Raw genomic sequence first — 18,343 nt, forward strand, 5'->3', positions numbered from 1 at the left:
GCTCTTAATGATTGCTTCTTTATTCTACAAAATTGAATAAAGGCTCTAAAGGCTCAAAATTGAATATGGCTATGTCTTCTCAGGTTTTGGCCGGGTGTTGCTTTGTGTGGGTGTATGCTTGTGTGGGTGTGTACCATACTGGAAAACACAAACTAATAAACTCCAATTATGGGGCTTGCTGATGCTCTAGTCAAAGTGCTACTGAAGTGTCTAATTACTTTTTCCTAATTTACAGTCACTAGGAGTGGTGAAATGCACTATTTTTGATGCTTCTAGGAAGGCAACCAGGCACAACACAATTGAAGAAGTTTTAATTCCATGTGGATGGCAATTATCCATGAGACCATATTTAATAAAGCTACTAATATTATAGTTGAACATTTGGTTAACTCTTGCAGAAAACATGATGTCTGCAGTATCATACTTAGGTTAACAATTACTTAAAGAGACAATATTCTCATCCCAGGTAATACATGAACTAAAGCATAATCTGCATTTTTTTACTCATGATTCTTGTGAGAAATTCATCAAAGCTGAAAATATCTTGTATTTACATTCTTTCTTTTCACATTCATGCCATCTCTGTGAAAATACATCACATTTCTGTGGAATATTCCAGGCAGAAATAATTTACAAACTGCATGCAGGTTTTGCTTCTCTTACATGCTTTCATTGCCTGCCTACAGAAAATCCAAGGTCTCATGCAATCTCCCTTTCTAAGATGATTTAACTGGGACTAATCCCACAGTTTAATTCCAGGCCACTGACATGAATCCCTGGCTAGCGGTGTGTTTTCCACATTGTCAGGAGTTCCCGGGTGGAACAGCTTGAGGCTGAATTTACACTTCTCAGGAAAAAAAGGTATTGGCTAGTGGTTCTGTCCTTGTTAGTCATAAAAAAACCCCCAAACCTTAAGTTTGGTTATCTTAAGTTTGGTTAATCTTAAATGATAACACAGTAATGATATATCCTAGGAATGGATTACATTGGAATTGATCTGCTCACATTTTGAAGGATCTATCCTCCATTGATTTTGTTATTTAGAGCTTTTCTTGCCAGAGTTCTTTCTTGCCTTTCTAGGCTTTGAAAGAGATCAGTGTCTTGAACTCAAAGCTGTGGTCTAGTTTCAGTCAGAAAACTGAGTATGCTTTTGACTTTTTTTGTTTATTTATCATTTTATTGGAAAACATTTGTTCTGAAGGCTAATGATCTTCTATTCACCTATGAAAGATACAGAAATTTATATGTGTGTGGGAAGGGAGTTTAATGTCATGAGTGAAAAGTCATTTAAAATTGTTTGCATCAGTCTACATTTTTGTTTCTCAGAGAAATTAAAATCCAGGATAAACTGTTGTAGAGTAAACCAAATATTGAGAAAATGCATTTTCATAAATCAGATTCTAGATACTGGGGAGAATCGTAAGTAATAGAAAAAGAACTTGGCAAAAATATTCCCTCAGATTTAAGTGTATAGTTTCACTTAACTACAAGCCTTTTTTTTTGGCAAAATTGGTATTTTTATATACATGTATACATATACATATATACATATTACCAGGTGGCTACAAAATTAAATGAAGTATAGTGAATGTTAAACCTGTTGCTCAACTCACTATTTAGAACAAAAATATATGTATTGGTAAATATGTTTTACATTCTTCTTAATTACTGGATTATAAAGGTGATTGACTAGGTCTACTTTGTTGAAAGAACGCAGAGGGAGCCCAGCCATCATTTAATGCACAAAGGCTCAACTTTATTAGTACTCACACTTCTTTTATATCTACAATAATTAGTTCATACATATTGCAAAAGCGAGCTCCTTATAGGTTGCTAAGGTTAGATACCTTGGTTGCTAAGGTTAAATACCAATCCCACCCCTTATGATTTCTACAAGGCCTTCTACATAGTCTTGCTTCTGTTCTTTGTTCTTCTTTGATACTTTTCGGTATTTTCCCATCACGTCGCCGTTGTCAGCAGTTCCTCGGTGCTGTGCCCTTTCTCACGTAGCCAGTTGTTAGCAAACTGCTCCACATCTCCCCCGTTTTCTTTTTGCACTTGTACTAAAAATATTGCAGAGGCAGTCTTCTGCAGGGCCCTTTGCAGAAGACTGACAATACATGGCAACATCAAAAGTACAACCACAATTACCAAGATCACTACCCCTATAGACTTGATCAGAGATATTAACCATCCTGAAAGTCCCCATTCTTTTAACCAGCTTTCAATCCCTAATCCATCTACTTGTTTCAAGCTGTGCAGGCCTTCTTGCAATTTCCTAATCTTTGCATGGACTGAAGAATAATTGTCTGTCAGGTTCATGCAACACATCCCTTCAAATTCCTCACATCCATGGCCTTGTGCTAAAAGCAAAAAATCAATAGCTGCTCTATTTTGTAATACTGCATGGTTAACACTTTCTACATCTGCTGTAAGCCGATCTAAAATTTCAGAAGTGCGATTAAGCTCATCTTTTGCCCAACATCCTATCTGTTTTGCTAAGTTCATGGCTTTATTAGCCGCTCCTCCTGGCAAAATAGTTGCAACTAACACCTGTGTAAATTCTGCCCAGAATCGTGGCTCTCCTATTCCACTACAATCTAGTTCATGTATGGACCACTGCGTCCTGGTTCTGTTAGTAAGTTTCATCAAGGCAGACATATTCGGGTGAAATAAACTTAGTCGTCCCAGGTAACAGGGACCTCCCTGTGGATGTATCCGTATACCATTCCAGGCTCTGTCACCACATATTAAAAAGATTCCTGTTGGTAGCTCTCTTGCTGTTGTTATGTTGCTACCATTACAGCTTGAATATAGTTGCTCATACACACTACCAGGGTCTAATGCTGAATCTAATGAAGCCCACATCTTCCTGTGTGTATTAAGGTGTTCCTGCCTTTTTGGCAGAAAGCTGACCCATTTTCCAGTTCTTTTAGTTGTTATGCTAGCATTTGCACTTCCAAAAAGTTCTAATTCCTCAGGTGGGGATTCTAATGTTGTATTTAGTGATAATATAAGCTCACACTGATGTTTCCCATCATCCTCTGTATAAGCCGCACTGCATAGTGTCTGATTCACAACATAACTACAAAACTCTCCAGGTTTCCACACTGGAAGTCCAACCAAACAAGTACGGAAGGGATGGTTGATACTTCCTAAAGCCAAACAGAGTGATGACTGTCCTGTCAAGTTGGCCAACGTTACCCACACATTTTCCCTTGGCTGACTAAACCTCATCAATGCATCTATTGCTCCACTTAGTGTGAAGATGTAAAGACAAATTATACCTCTTTGTTTCATTGTTTTACCTTTTTCCCTATTGTTAGATGTCGTCTCTGCATCTGTCCTAAGCAAACATGACTAACACTTGTCACCCTAACATTTAACCATTCAATAATTCTCCAAACATCTGACAGCGTTGCCCAGTAAAGTGAATGTCCGAGTAGACTCTCAATCCCCGCTAGAACCGGCTGAATCTTCAGTCGCTGTCGATGAGCTTGTCTCTCTTCCGGCGTCATTGGGAGGTGCGGCAGGTTTCGCCCATCTCGCTGGAACCCATGCGGTGCCTGTTGGTGTAGAAACACAAAGATATCCCCTTGAAATGACAGGTGAACAGTCTTTCTGGGTCTCGTACTCAGATTCAGTGTTAGCAGGGTCAGGCTTCCTGTGGATCCGAAGCCTTTGTTTCCGCGACTCTCCTCAGTTACTGGTCGTATTGTTTGAGTCACTTGTGGCAGGGGCACCAGCTGTGCAATCCGTTGTCCCTGTGCAATCTTTACTGGTGGATTCAGTGTATATGCCATAATATAGATTTCACCTTCATAATCTGCATCGATAACTCCCGGTAAAACAAATAGTCCACATTGTGATGCCGATGATCTTCCTAATAATAAAGCTCCCATGGCTCTCCCATTAATGATGATAGGTCCTCGTACGTTCGTAGATATGGTTTGAGGATTATTTGTTAACAGGGTAACATCTACTGTTGCTGCCAGGTCCAACCCGAGACTTCCCCGGGTGGCGGGTTGAAGGACTGCGCTGCGGCTGCAACTTTCGTCGTCGCACGGCAGCCGGCGAACGCGCTCCGTGTGGAGTTTCCCGACCGTCTGTGGCAAACCCCCTCATTATGGGAGTTGGATCGGCAAGTTTGACACCATACATTTCTGGCTGTACAATTCTTTTGTACATGCCCTGGAGCTCCGCATCGGTAACACCGCAGCTGCCCCTTTTGAGGTGTTTTCACTCTAACTGCTGGCGAGGTCTGGAGAGGCGCAAGGGCTGCCATAACCTGACTTTGAGTAGCCTGAGCCTGTTCTTTCATTCCTTCCCCTAATTTCTTTATTGCCTCTACAAGAAAAGCCTGAGGTCCAGTGGGTATCGATGACGCCTTTTCAAGTGCCTCCTCTACAGTCCAATTTGCCCCTAATGTATTCAGTAAACTCTTTGTAGCAGGATTGCCATTTTGTAAAATACATTGTTTTAAGAGAGCACCCTGCATGTAGATAGGTACTCTTGCTCTTTCAATTGCATTTACCAACTTATCTACAAAACTGCCCAAAGTCTCTTCTCTCCCTTGCTTAATCCCCATATACATTGGAACTCCGCCTGGCTCTTTCACTTGCTCTATGGCTTCTCTCACTAACCTCATTGCCTCTCTCACCTTATCCGGACCGAGCAATGCTTGAGCTTCTACTCTAGCATAAGGTCCTAACCCCATCAATTCATCCATTGTGATCCCTTGTAATGGATCTCCTGCTTGCCGCTGTACCGCTACCGATTCTAATACTCTTGCTTGCCAATGCGCATTAAACAACAACCACTGACTAGGAGAGAAAATTAACTTTGCTATACCTCGACAATCTACAGGCAAAAGAAGTTGAGTGCTCCAGAGATAATCTAACATTTGACGAACCGGTTCACCAGTAACACCATAAGAACTCACTGTAGAGCGCAATTGTGACAAAAGCTTCCAATCTAATGCCGTAACAGTAGCATTTATTCCACCAGCTGGGTTCGGCTGAAACTGAACTGGAAAAGCCATTGCTGTCGCCATCTGAGTCATCGCCTCATCCCCTTTTTCTAACCCCTCTCGTGCCAATGCATTCCAAGCCCGACACCTTTCTTTAGCGATCTCTATCCCCAGCCCATCTTCTGAGCCAGGAGTAGAATTCTCGCTTTCCGGCGTCACAGTGTGGCTGGACGTGTCAGGGCTACTCAGGGCGGGGGCGGGGGGAGCGGTAGGGAGAACTCGTTCTGAGCTTTCCTGTCCCGTCTCTTCGGAATGTAAAGGTGGTAAAACAAGCTCACGAAACGTAGGCGGTAATGGCCACCTAGTTTCCTCCTCCCCATATCTGGTGTTTTTCTCTTTTGCCGCAACTGCGCTCTGTGCAGCTCTTTTTTCAGCCTGATACCTTAGCAATTCATTATGAACCACCCTCCATAACTTTCCCAACCTTTTTGCTGTCTTATCATCGTTCAATGTTAATTCCCATAATTTATCTCCAAATTTTCGCCATTCTGATAACTCATGAACTACATGTGGATTAATAAAACAACCTTGCTCTACCCCATAAGCTAAAAGCCCCTGAAGATCCTTTTTTACATCTATTCCCTCAACCCGGCGTTGTGTCAGCCAGGATGCAAATAAATCATATGCTGCTTGCCTGTCCATACCTGAATTTTTCCGTTGCAGCCTTTCCAGGTCTCGGCAGCACGTATCAGCAGGGTTCACCTCTTATGACACCCAGGGCGCGGGCCTTTTCTCTTATTTCAGTTGCCTTTCGCCGTCCTCGCTGCTTAAGGACCTGAACCACCTTCTCTGGTCTTTATCCTTCGTGGCGCCTTATACGTCCTTTGGCACGTATCACGTCGGGGTCACCATTTGTTGAAAGAACGCAGAGGGAGCCCAGCCATCATTTAATGCACAAAGGCTCAACTTTATTAGTACTCACACTTCTTTTATATCTACAATAATTAGTTCATACATATTGCAAAAGCGAGCTCCTTATAGGTTGCTAAGGTTAGATACCTTGGTTGCTAAGGTTAAATACCAATCCCACCCCTTATGATTTCTACAAGGCCTTCTACATAGTCTTGCTTCTGTTCTTTGTTCTTCTTTGATACTTTTCGGTATTTTCCCATCACGTCGCCGTTGTCAGCAGTTCCTCGGTGCTGTGCCCTTTCTCACGTAGCCAGTTGTTAGCAAACTGCTCCACACTACTTTACTATAGCAGTCTAATCTTCCTTTACATGGTACTTTCCTACCTCTTCTCTTGACTTCCATGCATGTTTTATACCACTAAAAGACAGTGAGAATATAGACAAAAACATCCAACACCACAACCTGTGCTACCTTAGCTGGTTAGTTTGAGACCAGTCCAGTTGTATCTACATGACAGTAACCATCCTGCAATTATACTTTTGTAAGTCTAAGTTTAGGTAACTATCATTAAACTACTGAGTAGAAGTATTGAAAACAGTAACTTACTATAGTAAGATCATATCACTTCCACCCATCTTCTCCCTAGGATCCAGTGTTTAATTTCCTTGCCATTACACATAAATGTTCTAACTTTTAGCTATGAGAGACTTCAAAGCTCCACAGCAGTAGACAAAGCATGACCAGAAAGAGGTGGTGACAGGGCATCACAACATTCTTGTCCACCTGGCTGAAATCACTCGCTCTCTAAAGGGGCTGTCCATCTTCAAATTGCCTCTTTGGCCCAGGCTGAGGAATTATTTGGAAAAGCAGTAAGTGCATGACTCAAAGCCCCACACCAGAGACCGTGTTACTTCTTCTGCAGCCTGTGCATTGACATTGCTGACATGTGCAGATACAGCCTGAGCATTTGTGGGACTATACTCTCTCAAGCCAGTACTACTTTGGTTTAGGTTTCAAGACATATACCAGATATCTCAAAGCCAATTTTAGTACACAAAATGTTTTCTTAAAATACTGATGTGCCTATCAACTACTAAGATGTAACAGGAGCACATTTTAAATTTTTCTCTTTTAGGAGAGTAAAGTATGTTGATTACATAAGCTTTAATTTGGAAGAGGACCGTTTTATTTGAATTAATTAATGTTTAACTGAATTTTAGGTCACTAACAGTTCGAACCTTTAACAAAATGTTTCTGTGTTCCCAGGAGACTCCTGACCTATCAGAAGCAAAAAAACCCAACCCCAAAACACAAAAAAGCCAGAGCTACAGTAGCAGTCCTGTTCCTTTCCATGGCTCTGATTATGGAAGATTTTCACAAATGAATCCAAAGCAAGCTTTCATGTACTAGCTGTGTTTTATGTTGCTATGATTATAATTCACATGTTTTCAATAACGGATTATTTTAATTTTATGTCCTAAAATTTTTATGTACTAAAGGTCATTTACTTATATGATCAGCATAAAAGTGTTCTGCAAAAGAAAACAGAAAATGAAATAAATTATATGGTGTTTTCCAAGCTTTGAGGGAGCAGGAAGGGTAATAACTATGCATTTAATTCTTCATTTTGTATCATTACCCAAACAAATATTTTTAATGGCTAGAAAGTCTAAGTATCACATACTCTGTTTTTCTTGGTCTGTGCTTGTTTGGTTTTAGCAATACATGTAGCACCACCACATTATTTCAAAAGTGGCAGTTGAAAAGAGATTTACTACTGGGAAACCACTTCAAGTTAAGATTTTATTCAGTAGGAATTCTAGGCTTGGAATATTTCAGTCCTATAAAAGGAGCTAAGTCATGAAATTCATTCATTTATATATTGAAAGAACATGTTTCGCTTACATTGTCCTCTTGATCGAAAAGCTATTAAAATGCAACTGAGCAGTGCAAAGATATTAAAATATTAATTATGCTTATCAGGGTTTTAGGAAGTAATCAGATGGTAATGGGTGTGCCAGAGTAACTTTGAAGTAACTAATAAAAGATAAATGTGGCAGCTTTCCAAATGCTGCTTTAGGGGAGTAAAGAAAAAGCATTTTTTGACCTTGATCTTTGTTAGTAGTGTCAAGGTGCTCCTTTGGAGTACAATCACTGAAGACACTCCAGTTACAAACAGATGCAAACACAGATACATGAATGAGAGCATTACTGAGATAGTGACTTTAGGTATGGAGGGTGATTTTTTAGGTGAAAAGTTTAGGTGAGTTATTATATTGCCATTTTAACAATAATAGTATCTTATTTCACATAGTTAGGAATTCTATCTAAGGAAAAATTATGATTGTGGGTTTTCTTCTTTAATGTAAACTCAGTTTCCCTAGGGAAGGTTTCTGCCCTTGTGGGCTGCCCAGTTGAGTATAACTTCACCACACCTTAATACACACAGATTCACAAGCAAATTAGTGAACACCAGCTTACAGTGTGGTGTTTATAGAAAAGCAAAGCATTTTCTTTAATTAGTAATACATTTTATAATAGCTACTTTTGATCTGGATGAAGATATATTCTTCAGAACAATTTTAGGTTTAAGCAAAGGATTATGCGTTGCCCAAAAGATACTATTATAATAGCTCAAAGAGAAAAAAGTACATGAACTTTACAAGCTTGCGTGAGAGTCGATGAAAAATAATTTGCCTCAATTATAATTAAGATATTACTATTATTAAATAATTAATGATTCATAAATTAATAATTGCATCTGTATTTGTGTTGCGATCATTGCTAATGATTTAAGTGAGTCTTGCCTTCTCGGTGTGCACTGAATTACTATCTGAAGGCTCTGATTTGCTCTGGGAATGGCTTAGCTGGGAAGAGTTGCCCCTTGCAGCATTACTTTCCAGCTTCCAAAACCCTTCTCAGTTATCTCTCTGCATCTACTGCTAGCACAGCTAGGATGCTTGTGTGACAGCTCCTAAACTGTTGCAAATTACATTCTGGTGAATTAAGGAAAACTGAAATGGAGGACTTGTTTACTTTAGAAAGTAGGGCTGTAAATTGATTCATGAACCACTGAGCCATCCGTATGTGAAAGACATGACTTTCAATAAGCACCTGGGAACAAAGCTATCTGAAAGTGGGAACCACTGGAATCTCCACAGCTAAGCTTTACTTATCTGTGAGACAGATCTTTAGGATATTCCCTGTAGGACTGCATGAATATAATTATGTACATTTGGCATTCTTGGAATTTTTGAACTCAATTGTTAAAAGAGGCTAGAAAAAACACATCATTGCCCATAATTTATGATGGACAAAATCTTTGTGAGACAATCACAATTACTGTCTTCTTTTATTTTGGCTCATTCAAAGCTAAAAAGCAAACAATAAAATATGTCTGATAAAGCTAAATAATAAGAACAGTTTGGGACTTTTGGACATCATTCCTCTAATAAAATGCTACCCCTTCTCCTAATTGTAGATGAATATAGAGCTTCTTGTTACACCAACTGTACGAACAGTTTTTAAAAATACAACAGAATTTGTCATTCAAGCAGTGTAGGGTTAGGTTGCTGGATTAAAATGACATTCAATCTAAACCATTTGGGCTTGGCTTTTGGCATTTTCTAAATGTTTTTCTTTCTAATTAATTTAATCATTATTTCCAAATGAAATATTTGCTTGGAAGAAAGAATTTGTTTTTTCAGCCAAAAGTATTTGCAAATTTGGCGCAAACTTATAATTCATTTTGAATGTCCCAAAGTATCACATTTTTACACTATTTTTCAGGGCAAGATATTTCTTCATCTGCAATCATAAATCCTGCAGTTTTGTACTGCAAATGAAATATATTCTTAGTTTGGAACTAAATGTGATGTCTTTATAGTTTCACTAGTTAACATAGCTAGTAATGTGGTTCTGCATCAAGGTCACAGTAAGATTATGCTTCCTAGTGCTTCAGATGTGCAAAGATTTAATGGCCTGAAGAATTTAGTCTTGGTTATTGATTTTATTTATGTGTAAATTCAAGATCAGTTAAGTGCAAAGCCAGATGTAAATAAAATCTTTATAGCTGGAAAAATATTTTAAAGTATGCTGTAGAAATACCTCTTATTTAAGTGGCTATGAGCTGTCTAAGCTCATAATAAGAAAAGATTTTGTCTTTTCTTTCACGTAAAGAAAAGCCACAGAGCTATTTGAACTCATATTTTTGAAGAAAAGAGCAGTGAGGTCTTGATATACTTTCTAAAATGTAAAATGCTGTTGAATTGTGAATGTCAGATAATGTAGGTGGCATATTGTGTTGAAAAATGACAACAAAGAGAATTTCATTCATCTTCATAATCTCATGCTTCAGGGAATAAACAGAGCAGTGCTTCGATCAAGAAATAATATTTGTCTCTTCATCCAGCATTACACAATTGACCATATGTATTCTGACTTTTTTCTTCTCTTCTTTGTCTTAAGGTGGAACCCACTAAAAACTCATCAGTACTTTTGTACACATCAGTATCACATTACCTTAGGTCTTTCACATCCTCAGACAGCCAGTGTCCTAACCACAAGAGTACAGAGCCAAACTCCTTCCTTTAAACATGTGTCTCCATTTGGCATTAAGCATTATGGCATATGGACATTTTTGTGTGAACATTCAGGAGGACTGAAATTAGGTCCAATCTAAAAAATATGTACCCTACTTTCTGTGTTAAAGAGCTTGATTTTCAATCCCCAAATGCATATTTACATATTGCATTCCATTATTTAAAAAAAAAAAATGTCCTGAAACCTTGGAAATACCTATGAAATGGAATTATTAGCACATGATTAACTGTGTTGACTTAATTGTAATAACTACCTAAAAATGTAAAGTTGTAACTAATGTGCTACAGTATTTCTGTAATACTGAGTGTCTGTTTTGTCATATGGACAGCCACTGTAGAAAATGTAGAATTATTTTTACTTGTGATTTTAGTAATGAAGTAACCATCTGCTATGTTTGTTTGTTTCAACATCACAGAGACTCTTTTCATTTAGAAATTAGCAAATTATTATGCATAGAAAAGAAAACCAGCACAATGGAATCCTGAACTTGTCAGAGATTCACACTGATATATATTTTTAATACTAATAATTATTCCTAGTATACTAATTACATAGAGTAGATATTGTAATTATACCATAAACCACTATCTTTAAAAAATATAAAGAACATTTTTGTCATATTGCCTGAAAATTCTCCCCACACACATCTGCATTGTGCAATGAGATATAATACTAATCCTGAACCAGCTCCAGACAGATTGACACAAGCTAGTCCAGACAGCACATCGTGGTAAGCATAATTATTGAACTTGGTCAAAAGTCTGTTTATCTGTGGTACTTTAGATGTTATTTGGAATAACTTAATTTTTATGTGACTGTAAGCTGTCATCAAACCGGGCAGTTTTCTTCCGTTCCTTTCAGTCTGGCTGTTCTTCATGAGATCAATTCTCTGATCTGTCTCATCACAAAGTTATACCACAGCTAATGCCAGCACAAAGGAGATGGTTGGAAGTGAACTACTTCTCTGTTGTTTTTGACTGTTAATGGAACTGAATCTCCAGGATGAATCTCAAGGAGAAGGAATATTTTTCTACAGGGATATCACCATGGTCATATGATCCAAGTGCTGTCCATTGCATATTGTGATAGCACCATATCTGTTATTCATGCTAGCTCTATCTTTTCCTAGTTATGCATCTAAATATGTGCCTTGACCAAAACAGTTTTCTTCTCCTGTAATGAGATAAAACATCCTTTCACCAAATTACATTTGTTTTTTGCCTGGCATTATTGTCTTTCAATGAGCCTTTGATCAAAATGAAACAAAATAAAAAATATTCTATCATTTTCAGCAGGAGAGGATTTCACTCTGTTTATTTACTCTGAAACTAACAAAAAATATATCTTCAGTATTGTTTTGTAAGCACTTGGAATACATATCCAATACAACAGCAAAGTGTTCCTGAACATTAGGACTCTGCAGTTTAACGAACAGTATATTTAATGTTCACATGCCCTTCTGAGAGAAGAGGGCCAATCTGAAACAAATCCTAAATAGGATTACTGTGAATAGCATGTTGCTACTAGTTAGGAAGAATGACTGGTTATAATACAGAGCAAGAAGTATCTAACCTCTGTCCCACCGTGTGCATGTGGTTCAGCTGGCTCCCACAGAGAGTTCAAAGTTGAGACAAGCATATTGTTAGGTTCATGCTCAAAAAGAACTCACTGGTTGATATGTTCAATATGATATGTCTATACCACTAACTGGTATATCCATATAATTTACTGTAGATTTTAGAGACTGACCATGTTTTTGACTGCAAACATACATCTGACAGTAAGATCAAGGAGCCTTTGCTCCATGATTATTGATTGCTTTGTAAACCAGAGCTCTGCTACAGAAACATGGAATTCGAATGAGCTCTAGTAGTGACAGCAGCCCTAGACTCCTGGAGAAGAGCTGCCAGAGCTTTACGACCTTTGTCATCATCACCAGTCCATACACGCTAATGGATCCGGGTCAGGGAACAGACTGCATGCTGCCTGAAAAAGCTTTGGTTTTTTACAAATGCCCATCAAAAGATTGATGTCTAGGAATATTCTGTAAAAGCTGTACAGTATTGCTGCACATAGCACAGCATCTCTGGAGGCTTCTAGGAGCTCAGTATCTCCCCTGCTATACACAGTCATTTCAAAAGCTTGATCAATCTCTAAAAGTATACAAAAATACTTCGAGGTTGTTCTTTATTCAACTGTCTTAGAAATCAATGCCAAAATGTATTGGTGAAATGGAACTGTTAAACAAAAATATTTTGTTTTATTTGGGTCAATGAGTCAGGTCAAGAATGTTACGTCAGACGATATCAGTAGCAGTAGGACCAAAAAGAATATCTATGTGATTCAGTGTATAAACTCTTCTTCAAAGTTATCTGCACGTTTAGGCATTCTCTTGCCAGTTTCATGTCTATTTGTGAGGTCCTGCCATGAAGACATATGGACTCTGTGATTTATTATTGGGATGAGATTTCTGAGTGGAAAACATAACTGAGCAGCTGAAAAATGGCTGTCAGAGCACACTTATGAACTAATATTATCTTTACCTTATCCAAGAAACTGTAGTGTTCATGTAGATTGTTGTGAATCCAGGTTAACTATGAATGAATTTACAAAGCTTCCTTCCTACATCAGTTGCTGCAAAAAATGGAAGGAGATGTAGTTCTGCTTTATGAAAATATCCAGATTTTAATACTCTCTTTTTCATTAACATTTCAGACGCAGTCTGCTCAGCACAGTCCTGTGTAATGAAGCAGAAATGTCCATTGGAGAATGAAAAGCAAAAGAAAGAGTACTTGCTTTCTAAGATCTTTGAAATTAGGGTGACAGGCATTAACTTTGCATGTTAGAAAGCACAGTTTTCATGCTCACTGTCATTCTTACTGGTTTGTGAGTGCCTGGATAAGTGATCTTTACCAATGGAATCAGTCATTCTTCATCCTTTCCATTCCCAAGGACCCTGAGTAACAGGCTTAGATGGAGTAAGCAGGATACTCAACTGAGTGAAAAGAATAACAGTGAATTTCAGGATAAGAACAATCAAGAATGGATTGTCCATTAGCTATAACATTTAAAGCTCTGGTGCACCCAACTTGCAGCAAAATTGTTAATAATGCAAAAAAAAAAAAAAAAGGTTGTTTTTTTGTTCATTTTAGTCCTAATTGTAGCAACCTCTATCTTGACAGTGATGCTTTGCATGATTGGTTCCATTATGTCTAGTACTGAGAGGCTGAATACTTTCATCTGCATAATGCTGTGATGGAGTATAATTAGCAAAATGCTATTTTGAGTCTGAAGTAGCTTTCTGTTGCCCTACCCATCTCAAAACTGTTGTCTCATTAAGGAACTGAAAATGATATCGTGTCTTCTGTCAGCAGTTCAACTTTTGTTATATTTGACCAAGTGAGCTAAAAAACAGTGAATTAAAATAGCATATTGAAACACTTTCCTAAACGCTCTTTTAATATAGCTATCCCAGAGAGCATCGTCTCCTAAATAGCTTAGAGAGAGCAGTTTACATTTTGCAGTTACAAAACAGCTGCAGCTCACTGAAACACCACTCAAGTTCTTGTAGCATATGTGCATCCTCAAGGACCTTACAAGAACAATCCGTTAGCTGACATTAGTTACTCTGTAGTCATTATTATTCTTACACTATTCCCTTAGTCCAAGGCTGGTTATGTGATCTTGCTGTTAGGCAGACCAGGTGATCACCTGGCTTTCATGAATGAGTTCCCAGTCCATTCATAGCATGAGTTGCTGTATTCTTTATCCTGCCCTAAGGGTTAGGGAACGCTCAGGATGTCACCCCCTCAGCCCCTGTGCCTCAAAGGAGGATACTTGTGGTATAGCCTATATGGTGAGTATAGATACAGTGCAGCTGTGAACGGGTGAACTCAAGGGGGGTATCACACTTGAAATACTGCATTGATAAAATTACATCTTTCTAGAACTAGCACTTCTGATAACCTTCTCAGGAAAATAAGGATCAGATGTCCTTATCTGATTACAGTAAATAACCTACAGGCATACCAGTTAAGCAAATTACTACCCCAATTAAGCAGCAGTTCTTGCTGATAAGTATCATTAGGTTTAATTCCATTCCTTGGGAAATGTCCTGATTAAGGCTATTTCTCAATTTAGTGGTATGTAATCTAATCGCTAAAGAAAAAAAAAAAAAAAAAAAGTGACATTCGAAGCAGAAATGAGAAAGAAAAGTTCAATAAATTGGCTATATGAGGATAGGTTTTGATGAAATGCATCCTAGCAAGCTCTGAAGAAACTAGAAGAAATATTGTCACAGTTGCTTTAGTTAGTTTTGATGTCTCCCAGAGAATAAAAGAAATGTGTGTTTTTTCTTTTCTTTTAAGATAGTATCAGCTTATTATAAGAAAATCAAATGCCTGATCATAGAGAAAAATTTAGAAGATAGTGAGAAACTGGGGAGAAAGAAAAATATCCGCTACTTGAAGAAGAAACTTTTCATAGGCACACATCATAGGAGAGATTTCTCATAGCTAAGGCAGAATTTCTTGCTGAAATAGGATAGTTACTGATAGGCTATGCAGACAGCATGTTTGACCTGGTGAAAATGTGGGAAGCCGGAGAGCAAATTCAATCTGATATGTTGAGTTACGGAAAAGCTGGATCTCCCATATTTAACTCAAGAGTACCTGTTTATTATGTTATTATACACTAATGTATGGGGGGGGGGGGGGGGGGGGGGGGGGGGGATGGGGAATGACTATTCCTGGAACATTACAGGAGTTCTCAAAATTATTTTTTTTTCCTCCTGGTACTTTACAAACCAATTCTAAAATAAAGTATTACTATTTAAAACTCAAAAGGATTTGTTTCCTGAAAAGAGTAAAAAGAAATAGAAGTGAAAGTAGGAAGATGGACCATGGTAAGTAAGGAGAGACATAGGAGCAGAAGGACAAATTCCAGCCTAGAAGCAGGGTCTTGCCAAGACGGGAGTGGAAGGCAGAGCCTTTATCTATGGAATAGTGCTATTATGGGGAGTAGCACTGGCCACTAATTTCTAACCCTTTTGTTACCGAAAATCCGGAATAAAGAACTTATCAACACCAATTTGATGCAGATAAGCAGACACTTCTTTATTGACGGCCGGGCGCGCAGGGGAGTATTCTCACCAACAACGCGCGCCAAGCACTAAAATCACTAATCTTATATAGAACTTTTCATATACAATTTCCAAGGACACAGTTTCATACACAAACACAATTCCCAAGGACACAGCTTCATACACAAACACAGTTTCCTTGGCAAGTACTTGTAAGCTGTTACGATTGTTTCCCCAAGTTTCTATTAATCCTAGACTTTGACAACTACTTGTATTCTCCTGGTCCTATCTATATATTATAAATCAACTTACAGATCAGTTTGTATTTGGTTACCTAGGTTCCAAATGTTTCTACTAAATGATTATGACCAATCTCTTCGGCCTTGGTATGGGACTGTATAGGTGACTCTAAAGCAGCAATCGGTTGCCAACACAAACCACAACAAACAAATTTTACTAAATATTTCTTATGATTTTATATTTCTATTAAATCAAACACAATTTCTTCTACTTATTGGTAAATCGATAACACTTTCCCTTAGCCTTTTTCAAAAACTGCAGTGATTTTACCAGTATATTAAAAAGAAATGTATTCAGTATGGCTAAAATATTATAATCCTAAGAGCTCACTGTTTATATCAAGGATGTTATAGATTAGCAGCTTGTAATTTTTAAAGCACTTAGTAAATATCCTAGAAAAACTGCCAGGAATCTTCTTTTCTGCAGTGGCGGTATACATTTAGGGACAGAGGGAGTTTTCTGAGGTCTCCTGATCCACCCTCTGCTCCAAGCAGGGCTAATGACAAGTCAGGTTGCTCAGGGCTATGCTCTAGTACTAACTGGGAAAAGGACCTGATTGATGGCAAAAGATCTGTGAAGGTACTTTATGAGCTATCAAACCCCACAATTTTCGCATATTATCAAATGACATAAAACCAGTGCTCCCTTTAATTTGTGTTCTTACTGAATCTCCAAAATATTTAAACAGATGGTTTACTCCTGTTCAAGATTTGTCTATTCCAATGGGTATTTTAAGCTGGGTAAAGCTTTTCCTCAGTTTGGGCAACTCTGGAAATGTCAGAAAATATGTATTAACATGTAATTTAAGCATAGTCTGTCTTCTGCAACATTAAATCTTTCTACATTCAAAAGCTCACTGAAATAAATGTGACCATATTAACCATAGCCTCTGGTCTACCTGAAACAAATTCTTAGTAAAATTGAGATGATAAGCTTGCTAGTGGTTCAATGTGAATAGATTTATTTTTTAGTGGAGAGAATCAAAACAAAACACACACAAAACACCAAACCAAAACAACCCCAAAATCCAACCTATGCATACTCTCCTACACCTGGTTAGTGTCTATATCTTTCTGGATCAAGTACTCCAAAGGGATTTGAATATTTTGAAATAACATTTTCTAGTAAATTGGTGTTGCTGTGTTTTATTCACTGCTCTGTCTAAAACCTTCCTAGAAAAGTAGAGTCCCTAAAAAATATACTGTACCACATAAAACTAGTTGCAAAATGCATGGGCAAAAGCATGTGTTTTTTTATAATAATAGTGTATATAATAGTCCAGAGCTCAATAGTGTATCTTGCATAACAGATGCCAATAGTTATACAAGCAGCAAAATACTTGACACTTCTAGAAACGTACAGAGCAGTACAAGAAGTATAAATTCCAATGTATTGCCGCTAGTTAAAAAAAAAAATAATGAAAAGACTGCTTGTAAACTAGAATCCAATTTCCCAGGCAATCTAAGCAATTGTAAAAAAAATACTCCAATAGACAATGGTATGGTCAGAGAGGAAAACATAATCTAATACATCACTGCACATAACTTTCTGCAGGATGTGACACACTATAAAGGTCATTACGCCCATCACTACAGCCTAACATTTTGTAGCAGAGTGTGATCTTCCTTGTTTGTGAAGCATATGCTAAACAGAAAGGGAATAGGGAGTTGGTTGTTATTTTAAAGCTGACAGCCAAAATAACCCTCAGTGGTTTGCCTTCAACTTCAAGTGACCAAATGTTCAAAAGTATGCTTGAGGGACCTATAGCTGCATGGATTGTGAATAGATATCAAGACTGATAATCCTAGGTGCCCTCCATCCTAGCGCTTTTTCACTTTTTCTCACTCACTGTTGCATTTTTTTTTCAACAATGTGGTTAAACAAACATACTTAAAGTCCACTCCTTTTACAAAAATGAGACTTTTTATTAAAAAAAAAATTTCTCAAATTTCAGGCTGCCTTGAAACACCACAGATTCCCCTCAGAATGACTCATCTCTGAATTGTCCACATCTGTTTACTTTCTGTAATAGAAAATGAAGTGTCTCTCTACCCTTCATAAAAATCTGAATGTTGGTATCACCTCTTTGCTGCAATCAGGAAGCATTCATCTAAGGAAAGCTCAATTTAATTGCTGTTAACTTCAGAATGCTACATTTATTTATTTAATTAATTTTCTGAGAAATTAAAGTGTTTTGGTTTTAACAGTGATGCCAACTGATAAGCAATTTGTCAATTTTAATATAAAACCATCCCTTAGCAGTGCTGAAAAATTGCTAATGGTTTAAATAATAAAACACATTCTGACTCTCGGAGGGCACTGGAACTAGATAAATAAGTAGTACAAGAATAAGTATTACAAATTTAAAGTAGCACAGCACTCTATAGATTAGGGAACTATACTGAGAAAGTGCCTAAGATTCTTGGTACAAGCAATTAAAAATAAAGCAAGTAATTTGAAAAACAAGTCTAATGCATAAT

General features: G+C 37.7%; 1 protein-coding gene across 1 annotated transcript in view; it reads left to right on the forward strand.

Annotated features, from left to right (window-relative positions):
• The window catches only part of NALF1 (NALCN channel auxiliary factor 1), a 492,690-nt gene that overhangs the window by 282,777 nt on the left and 191,570 nt on the right, over window positions 1–18,343 (forward strand). The window lies entirely within an intron of this gene.

Source organism: Strix uralensis, chromosome 2 (genome assembly GCF_047716275.1).
Source record: "Strix uralensis isolate ZFMK-TIS-50842 chromosome 2, bStrUra1, whole genome shotgun sequence".
NCBI lineage: Eukaryota > Metazoa > Chordata > Aves > Strigiformes > Strigidae > Strix > Strix uralensis.